This window comes from Miscanthus floridulus, chromosome 18, assembly GCF_019320115.1.
Source record: "Miscanthus floridulus cultivar M001 chromosome 18, ASM1932011v1, whole genome shotgun sequence".
NCBI classification, from domain to species: Eukaryota; Viridiplantae; Streptophyta; class Magnoliopsida; order Poales; family Poaceae; genus Miscanthus; species Miscanthus floridulus.
Window position 1 is genome coordinate 57,320,995 of NC_089597.1, and position 10,300 is coordinate 57,331,294.

General features: G+C 52.5%; 1 pseudogene; it reads left to right on the forward strand.

Moving 5' to 3' along the window:
* Nucleotides 1–8,719: 8,719 nt before the first annotated feature.
* LOC136523889 (cationic amino acid transporter 5-like) lies at nt 8,720–10,263 on the forward strand (annotated as a pseudogene).
* Nucleotides 10,264–10,300: the final 37 nt, after the last annotated feature.

Consider the following 10,300-nt stretch of genomic DNA (forward strand, 5'->3'; position numbering starts at 1 on the left):
CCGGTCAGAAAGGGTTCAGCGTCCGGTCGATGAAGGAAGGACAAAACTGTACTGACTGGACCCTGCCTGCGTCCGGTCATGGACCACCGGACGCGTCCGGTCGCGATTTCAGAGGATTTGGACCTCTCTGGAATCGACCGGACGCTGGGTGGTAGCGTCCGGTCGCTACCACCGGAGCGTCCGGTCAGTAGATCTCGCGCGTCTTAAGGACTCTTTTCCCGTTTCCTTCTCTGTCGCGCGTTGGGGGTTATATATTCGGATCTCTCTTTCTTCTTTGACCTCAGCCCGAGCCGCCGCCGTGCCCTAGCCCACGCGCCACCAAGTCACGCCGCCGCTGCCTCGCCGAGCCACCGCCGCGCCCAAGTCGCCGCCGCACCGTTGCGCCGCCGCCTCCTCGCGCCTCACCTCGCGCCCACGCAGCTGTGCCCTAGCCCGCGCGCTACCGAGCCCCGCGCCAGCTCATCTCGGAGCACCGCCCGCGCCACCTCGCCTGCTCAGCTCCTCGCCGGCCTCCTCTCGTGCCAAGGCTGCCGGTCTTCGCCAAGTGTTCTTGCCCTATTCTCCCAGTGATTGGTATTGGAAATCTTTGTGTTTCAATTTGATCTCCAATTGTGACCTAGATCAAATTCTAAATACACTGTTCCCCATTGCATTCAGGGCATTTGACCTAACCCTAGCCGGTTCCGAGATCCCCCACGTGACATCTTACCTATTCTCGGATTGCTGATCGTCAGGTAGAAAGCCACTCGATTCAATTTCGCATCTACATTGCTTTCTCTATTAGGATTTCGCATCTATTAGATATATTGTATTTATTTGTATATCCATCTATTCCATCGTGCAGCGAGTCGGTTCCGTTGTGTTTCGTCTGGCAGTTGGCAGCAAACTCGGAGCCAAGCTCGCGAGTAAGGATCGAGGCCAAGCCTCGAAAGCAGCAGTATTGACAGTTGATCTTCATCAGCGGCAGTTCACCATCTTGTCAGCTCAGATGGCTCGCACCAAGAATGTTGGTGGTGGCCCAGGCGATGATGATCGGAGGCCCCCGCCTCGTCAGCCAGCCGGATCCAAGGGCAAGTCAACCAAGCAAGTAACATCCAAGAAGCGCAAGTACCCCGACGCCGAGACAGCGAGAGCAGCAGCTGTTGCAGAGGCCGCAGAGCGTGCAGAGAGAGGTGGTACCCGCAGCGGAGTTGTCATTGCAGATCAGCCAGTCTCACCCGCAGTCAGAGCTGCGATTGAGGAGGCTGAGCGTCGTCATGGTAGTCCAGCTGGGACTGCCACGTTGGCAGGACGACGGGTTGCCATTGAGGAGGGACCGTCAGCACAGCAGCAGCCCCTACCAGCAGAGCCTCAGCCAGCCCAGGAGACTCAGGAGAGTCAGGAGACCGAGCCGGCACCTCAGCTACGCCGCTCGAGTCATACCAGTGCTGTAGTTCCACCGAGGCCAGTTACACGGCGCAGGGGTTCACGTCCTCCACAGGGTCTGCCTCCAGTGGTACACCTCGACTTGAGGGCCGCTACAGCCAGGCAGGTTCAGCAGCTGCGTTTTGTTGAGTTTGAGATCTGGTTTCCTCCGAGGAGGGATGAGAGAGCAGCTGAGGGGTTCTACACGCCACTGCATGAGGATTTCTACAATGCATATCTTAACAGTGGGGCAGTGTTCAGATCACAGAGGGTCTGTCAGATAGAGTCCATTGTGGCAGCAGCCGGAGAGGGCATTCGGCAATACTTGTCATATTTGCCAGGATTGTCAGATCTGATTGGACGGACGGGGATATATGTACCATCTTGGGTCCGTCAGTTTTATGCCTCACTCTACATCGATCCTCATCACAGATTCATTCACTTTGCTTTCAACGGCAAAGACCACAGAGTGACTAGTGGCAGAGCCAGGGAGATACTGAGACTACAAGAGCAACCTATAAAGATGCATGAGGTTTGCTATGGACAGCAGGGACCTCCCAGGCGTCCCCATGGAGGGTTGGTACCCCCTACAGACTTAGTGCGGCATTGCTTCAAGGAGCCATTTGGTGAGGGGTCGAGCAGGAACCCCAGTGACTTGACTCCTACAGCGAGGATACTAGAGGCCATCATCAGGAGGACACTGCTTCCCAGGTTGGGATACAGGGAGGGCCTGACTCGCTTACAGCTCTGGCTTCTCAATGCCATCATGCAGATGACAGTGTTTGACATCTGGGACCTCCTTCTTTCAGAGATGGAGGATACTATAGCTGAGGGATTCAAGGGTCGCAGGCAGCTTCCCTATGCTCACTGGATCACCTTCCTCATTCGCAGAGTTGTGATGGATAAGCCCCCTGGCATGATGGATGAGTATACAGGTGCCACCACAGAGTTCCCAGCCTACAACCTGTCACAGCGGATCAGACACGCCACTCCTCAGGCACCCAGTCAGCCTAGCCGTCGCCCCGACGTGCCAGAGTCTGCAGCTCAGCAGGATGAGATCATCAGAGGGATTGCAGCTACTGAGGAGGAGGAGCTAGAGGCACAGCAGGAGGTGAGCGAGTACAGTGATAGCTCCGACGACGACTACCAGCCTATACCTCAGATGCCTCCACGCAGACACGATGCAGAGGCCGGTAGCTCTAGTTCTGCTCCACCTGCTCCACAGACAGACCCCGCTCTCATTGCTATTCTTGAGCGGATGCAGCAGGATCAGACACGACAGGCACAGGAGACAGCTGCCAACTTCGCACAGTTTCAGGCTCGTCAGGACGAGTTCCAGCGGCAGCAGCAGCTCCTTCAGCACCAGCAGCTACTAATGCAGCAGCAGCTCATGGGATTCATGCAGCATGTAGTGACAGCTATTGGGGTCCCAATGCCACAGCCTTCGCCCCAGCTTGCACAGCCTCCTACCACTTCGACGACTCCAGCAGTACAGCCCATCGGGCTTCAGAGTCAGGGACCGCCTCCAGTTCAGTTCACGTCACCTCCAGTACAGGTGTCCCAGTAGTTAGCCTCACCGGGTGTTGCCCCGCAGTTCACGCCTTTTTAGACGGGCTTTACACCAGAGCAGTCTTCCTCGCTGTTCGTGCCTGAGTCGTCAGTCTCCAGGAGTCTTGGAGCATCCTTCAGCGAGTTGACCGGCATGCCTACTCCGCCTCACATGCATACTGCCGGTCCGTCTACAGCAGCTCCAGCTATCATGACTACTCAGAGGCTCCCCTCGTCTGTCGCCTCGTCAGATCCTACGACAGACTTACTTGCAGCATCACAGGCAGCACCAGCCCCAGCTCAGACCCAGACCGCTTCAGCGACACTTCCTGCTTCAGAGGGTCAGTCAGTTCAGAGCTCAGGATCAGATGATGATGCCGCCCAATTCCATCTTGCTCCACGTACTTCAGCGCCCGACTCGTCCGCTGCAGCCCCGCCGTCCGACCCTTAGGTTTTGGTGTTTGACGCCAAAGGGGGAGAGGTTTTGAGTATGTAGACTCAGGGGGAGCGAGCTTTAGGGGGAGCTAGTTATCTAGTAGTAGCTTATCATATACATTTGGAGTTTTATTTGTGTGATACACTATTACCTATGCATTCGTGTGTTTACTTTCATGCATACTATTATATATATGTGATAGTGCTATCTACGTGGGTGTGATATTTGACATGTGTGATTTCTACTTTGCATTTTCTATATGTCATATCACTTGTGTTATGCTCATTTGCGTTTGCTTCCGCGTTTATACTTCGAAGCAAATGAGCATTGTTATTTGTACTCATGCTTAATTCATATCCTTTGAGTACATTGTGTTGCCTTGGGTCATATAAGCTTGACTAACTCTTTTGTTCTTATTGACAAAAGCTTATATGAAACAAGTCCGTCAAAAACCTCACTCCATAACATACTCGAGGTGGTATTGTCATCAATCACCAAAAAGGGGGAGATTGAAAGCATCTAGGCCCCTAGTTGGATTTCGGTGATTAATGTCAATACAAGATTACTATGACTAACGTGTGTTTTGCAGAGGTAATTAAGTTAGGTCATGGTAATGGAGATCGATTGGGCAATCGAGGTTGTCATGCCCCTACGATGGAAATCGTTTCGGTTTTCAAAGGATGGACGACAAGGGTAAGGATAACTAGTTCTAAGTGTCGATTGGAGTTGGAGAGACACTTAGAGTAGTTTAGGACTTTGTTTTTCCTTTGGCCGTACTATGAAGGGGGGTATGAACGGGTAGCTTGACCTAGTTGAGTCTAGTGAGTTAGGTGTGGTGCACACTTGTTAAAACTAGCTCTAGGTAGCTCCTATGAATGCCTAAGATCCTTTGGAGCAAACTTCATTCACACTTGTTCGAAAGTTGAAAGTGAATGGAGGGTCAAACACTGACCGGACGCTGGCTCCGGTGCGACCGGACGCTGGCCGCAGGGTCCAGTCAGTTCGTTTGACTGAGGTGGTTACGTCTGTTGTGACCGGACGCTGGAAGGTCATGTGACCGGACGCTGAGGGCTAGCGTCCGGTCGACTCCAGTAAGGGTCCAGACTTGGAAAAGAGTGACCGGACGCGTCCGGTCAGTGTGACCGGACCCTGTGTATCCAGCGTCCGGTCGTTTACAGTAAGCATCCAAGAGCGACCGGACGCGTCCGGTCGGTACTGACCGGACCCTGACAGCGTCCGGTCATCACTTGAATGCTGGTTCGCGGGTTGAACTGACCGGAGCGTCCGGTCATCACGACCGGAGCGTCCGGTCACCCCGCAGAAGCTCATAACGGTTAGTTTTTCAGGCTGCCTTATAAATAGAAGCTCCACTCGTGAGTGGAGTTACTTTTGCTCATTCCAACAGCTGAGAAACACGTTTGTGAGTGCCAAGAAGAGCAAGGTCCTAGTGAGGTGTTTGTGATTTGAGAATCCAAGAGAGTAGCCTCACTAGCAAATCAAGAGTAGCAAAGTGTGCATCCATCTTCTCATTAGGCTTCGCGTGGTCAAGTGAGAGTTCGTGCTTGTTACTCTTGGTGATCGCCATCACCTAGACGGCTTGGTGGTGATTGGGAGTTTGGTGTTCACCCGGCGGAGCTTGTGGGTGACCCAACTCAAGTTGTGAGCGGCTTTGGGTGATTCGCCGCGACGGAGTGTCGAAGAATCAACCCATAGAGAGCACTTGATCCTTGCGCGGATCAAGGGGGAGCTTCACCCTTGCGCGGGTGCTCCAACGAGGACTAGTGGAGAGTGGCGACTCTTCGATACCTCGGCAAAACATCGCCGCGTTCCTTTCTCTCCCTATTTACTTTGAGCACTTACTTTGAGTATTTACTTTGAGCAATTCAATACTTGTTTTACATCCATAGAATTGCTTGCTTGAGTAAGGTTGGAACATAGGTGGTGAGTTCGTTGTGCTTTAGTTTGATAGAAACACTTTTCTAGGCACAAGGGGTTAATTGGGCTATCCGTAGGATTTGTTTATTGCAAGAGAATTTCGAATTAGCCCAATTCACCCCCCCTCTTGGGCATCTTGATCCTTTCAGTGGGATCCTTAGGTTTTGGGAAGCCTTGCGAGGTGGCTCTAAGAACTCCAACATCTAAAGCTTCTAGGTATGCCTCCATGCGAATTTTCCAATAAGGAAAATCAACTCCCTTAAAGATAGGAGGGGGTCCATCCTCGTGGGACATCTTGCTCTAGACGGTTAAGCCTAATTTAGCGAGCACAAGGCTCTAATACCAAATAAAAGGATTAAGATGCCCAAGAGGGGGGTGAATTGGGCTAATTCTAAATTCTTTGCAATAATTAAGCCATACACTTAGCCTACTTCATCCCTTGTCCCTAGAATGTGTTTCTATTGTTCTCATGCACAAAAGTTTTGCACCCTAGGTTCAAATCCTACTCTAGCATGGCAATTCTAGGAATGTAAAGACATGAAATAAATTCCTCAAATATAAATGCTCAAAGTAAAGAGAGAGAAAGGAATGCGGTGATATTTTCCTGAGGTATCAGAGAGTTGCCACTCCCCACTAGTCCTCGATGGAGCACCCGTGCAAGGGTCTAGCTCCCCTTTTATCCATGCAAGGATCAAGTGCTCTCTATAGGCTGATTCTTTGACACTCCATCACGGTGAATCACCCACAACCGCTCATAACTTGAGTTGGGTCATCCATAAGCTCTACCGGATGATCACCAAGCTCCCAATCACCACCAAGCAGTCTAGGTGATGGCGATCACCAAGAGTAACAAGCATAAACTCTCACTTGACCAAGCCAAGCCTAATGAGAAGGGTGGATGCACACTTGCTATTCTCTATGCACTAATGAGGTCCTTAATCTTGGATTCTCAAATCTCAATCACCTCACTAGGCTCTCGCTCTCCCTTGCACTTCAAAGGTGTTTCTTAGCCGAACAAATAGGCAAGAGACCTCCTATGGATGAGTGGAGTAAGTATTTATACTCTCTCATTCAAAACATAACGTTTGGAGGCTGAGTCAGCATTCTGTGGGTTGACCGGATGCTTCGGTCAGTGTGATCGAACGCTCCGGTCGGTTATACCTGCTACTGTGTCAGAGAGAGCCGTTAAGCTCTGACCGGACTCTGACCACCATCTGGTCAGCACTGATCGGATGTGTCCGGTCATCAAAAACCCTCTCTAGAACCTTACTGATGTTGACCAGACGCTGGCACCCAGAGTCCGATCACTTCACTGTTCAGCATCCGGTCAGGTACTAGATTCTGACCAGTGTCCGGTCACAAAAAAGCCTCTCCAGAACCTCTTTGGAGTTGACCGGACGCTGGCACCCAGAGTCTGGCCACTTTACTGTTCAATGTCTGGTTAGTACTAGATGACTATAGTTGATCAAATGAACTAACCGAACTTACCCTCTAGCGTCCGATCACAACTAGACCAGCGCCCGGTCAGTCATTTGACCCTCCATTCACTTCCAACTCAAAATCCTATGTGAATGAAGTTGACTCCAATTGATCTTAGGGCTATTCCTAAGCTACCTAGTGCTAGGTTTGATAAGTGTGCACCACACCTAACCCACTAGACTCACCTATGTCAAGCTACTAGTCCATACCCCCCTTAATAGTACGGCCAAAGGAAAAACAAAATCCTAAACTACTCTAAGTGTCTCTCCAATACTAAACGATACTTAGAACTAGTATGTCCTTAACCTTGTCGTCCATCCTTTAAAAACCAAAACAATTTTCATTGACAGGGGCATGACAACCATGATTGCCTAATCATTTTCCATTACCATGACCTAACTCAAATTGCCTCTACAAAATACACGTTAGTCATAGTAATCTCATGTTGTCATTAATAACCAAAACCAAACTAGGGGCCTAGATGCTTTTAGATGTGCTGGCTATGAATGTGCATGTCAGATGTGATGAACTTGGTGCGTGTGCCTATGAAATTGTGATGCATTGGTCTTTTTGAGTGAAACCGAGACACCCGAGAGACCAAAATGCTGGTCTTTATTAAATCAGGCACAACTTTGGTCTCTAGTTTTAAAAGATCGATATAACTAACCTGATAACTCAGTTAAAACCAAACGCCCACACCTACCTGTCGAGCCCTCTCTCCTCATCCCCACAAGACTGTGTTGGCCGGCCACTCCCAATTTAGGGTCACACCCAAGGTGTCACGCAATGTGACAAGGGGACGTGCACGCCTTTGCATGAGGAAGAAGATGGACATGAAGGCCCCCTCTATCAGTCACTCCTAAGGAAGTGCCCACCCCTTTACCGTACGATGGACACCACAAAAAGAGGATGAACTCAGGTGAGACACAATGACTTCTTTGGGCTCTTAACAATCAGCTCTAGGCTCCTACAGATGGTGTTTGGGATAGTTTGACACTATTAACCACAACCACTAGGATGGGAACGACGCCGAATGCCTCCAATGACCCAAAGGGATGCAAACCCTAGCACCCCCTTGTCGGCCAAGGGAGCTTCCAAAACCCATGCTCCCTGTATTCCTCTTGCCCTCCAAAATATAAGGCAAGACAAAGGCTCCCATAGAGGGGACGAATCCCATAAAAACCTAGATTAGGACTAGCTAGCGCTCTCCTACCATCTCTCTTTTGGTGTAAGAACTCGCTTGAGTATTTTAACATGAAGAACTCGCTGCTGGACGTGGGGCTTAGACGCCAGAACTAGGATAGACCCTTTTGTGTCTTGAGTGCTAAACCAACATAATCTCACATATGGACCCATCGATCGATCCACTAATCCCTTAGCGTGGTTACGAACCCATGACACTCTCCGAATCTAGGAAGCAAACAACACCCAAGGAAAAGCATTTGTAATGTTTACACATTTAACCAATTTTCATGTAACTACAGTAACCAACTTAAGGTCCTCTAAGCAAATATACGGTTCCTCCTTAGATAGTTATTAGATGGTCTAATAACTTTTTGAGTAAATTACACGGCCGGCCCTTAAAGTATTCGGCGGTTTTCATTTGGGTCCTCAAACTATGAAATCGCACGTTTGACTACCTATTGTATTTAAGTGATCTCATTCATGTCCAAAATAGACACGAGGAGGGTTAGAAGCTGACGTGGACATGATTTGAACAGAAAACCCGTGAGACATGCAACGTCCCCATCGGTGGTGGCTCCCGCAAGCCGCGCCCCATGCCTACACTCGTCGCGAAGCTGGCTATCTCCTACATGGCCGTGGGCGACGCGCCATCGCTGGGCCTCGACATCTACTTGGGCATGGCCATGGGCGCTGGCCTCGGGCCCTAAGCGTCCTTGTAGCAGCCACGGGTACATGGCGCCTGCGGAGATGTCCGCGATGATAGAGTATGACGAGGGCGTAGGCAAGGCCACAGCGACGGTACCAGCAAGGAGCTACTGGCGATGGCACATGGACGACTTCTTCCCAGAGCCGTCGTTCGCGAGCTGGGATGCGTACCGTCAAGCATTGGGCGAGACCCCCACCCATCTCCGGGATCGCCTCATGGGGCGGTCCACTAACATTGCGGAGCTGGGCGCGCTGCGCCGCCGGAGCGAGCACGAGATGTGGCGGTGCCTCACGTGGTGGGACCTCACCTGGTTCAGCTTTAGCTCCATCATCGGCGTTGGCATCTTCGTTTACACGGCGCAGGAGGCGCACAACCACGCGGGCCCTACCATCGTGCTCTCCTACGTTGCCTCAGGCCTCTCCGCCATGCTCTTTGTCTTCTGCTACACCGAGTTCACCGTCAAGATCCCCGTGGCGACAGCTCCTTCACCTAGCTCCACATCGAGCTCAGCGACATCGGGGCGTTCATCGCCGCCGCCAACCTCATCCTCGAGAGCATCATCGACATGGTGGCCATGGCGTGGTCCTGGATGTCCTACCTCGCGTCGCTCATCAACAAGCCCGCCAACACGCTGCGGATCCACGCGCCGGGGCTCACCGAGGGGTACGATGAGTAGGACCCCATCACGGTGGTCGTCATCGCTATCACCACCACGCTGGCCATGCTCACCGCCAAGGGCACCTCCCGCATGAACTGGGTCACGTCCGCCGTGCACATGGTCCTCATCGCGTTCGTCATCGTGGCCGGGTTCATCCACGCCAACCCGGCCAACCTCTGGTCCTTCATGCCGCACAGCGTGCCGGGCGTGTTCCGAGCGGCGACGAGCTGAGCATCATGGCGCTGGTGCTGAGCATGATGCAGTCGTACACGGCCATCGATCGCAGCGCCACCTACTCGGTGGCATTCGCCAGCGTTGGGATGCGCTGGGTGCGGTACGTGGTGGCGCTGGGCGCGCTCAAGGGGATGACCACAGTGCTACTAGTGGGCGTGCTACACCACCCACATAGCGTAGAGCCATATCATCCTTCCCGTGTTCACGCTGGTGCACCTGAGGACCGGCACCCCTGTGCACGCCCCCTCCAGCATCACCGTCTGCAGCGCCTGCAGTGCCCTCTTCTCCAGCCTTGACATCCTCTCCAGCCAGCTCTCCATCATCACGCTCTTCATCTTCATGATGATGGCCACGATGCTGCTCGTTTGGCGGTACTACGTGCAAGGCGTGATGACTCGGATGCACGCACTGCGATTCACGGTGTTGTTGCTGCTCATCATCGCGTCATCCATCAGCATCGCCGCGTACTAGGGCACGTTGCCAGAGCGGTGGCAGGGCTACGTGGTGCTGGTGTCGGCGTGGGCGGCCGGCACGCTGGGCATCCAGCTGCTGGTGCTCGCGGTGCGGGCGCCCAAGGTGTGGGGCGTGCCGCTCGTGCCGTGGCTGCCCTCACTGTCCATCACCACCAACCTCTTCGTAGCGGGCTGGCCACGGCGGAGATGCTTGTGGTGGCAATGATGGACAACAGCGGCGAAACTCTGGCGTACGGTCGATT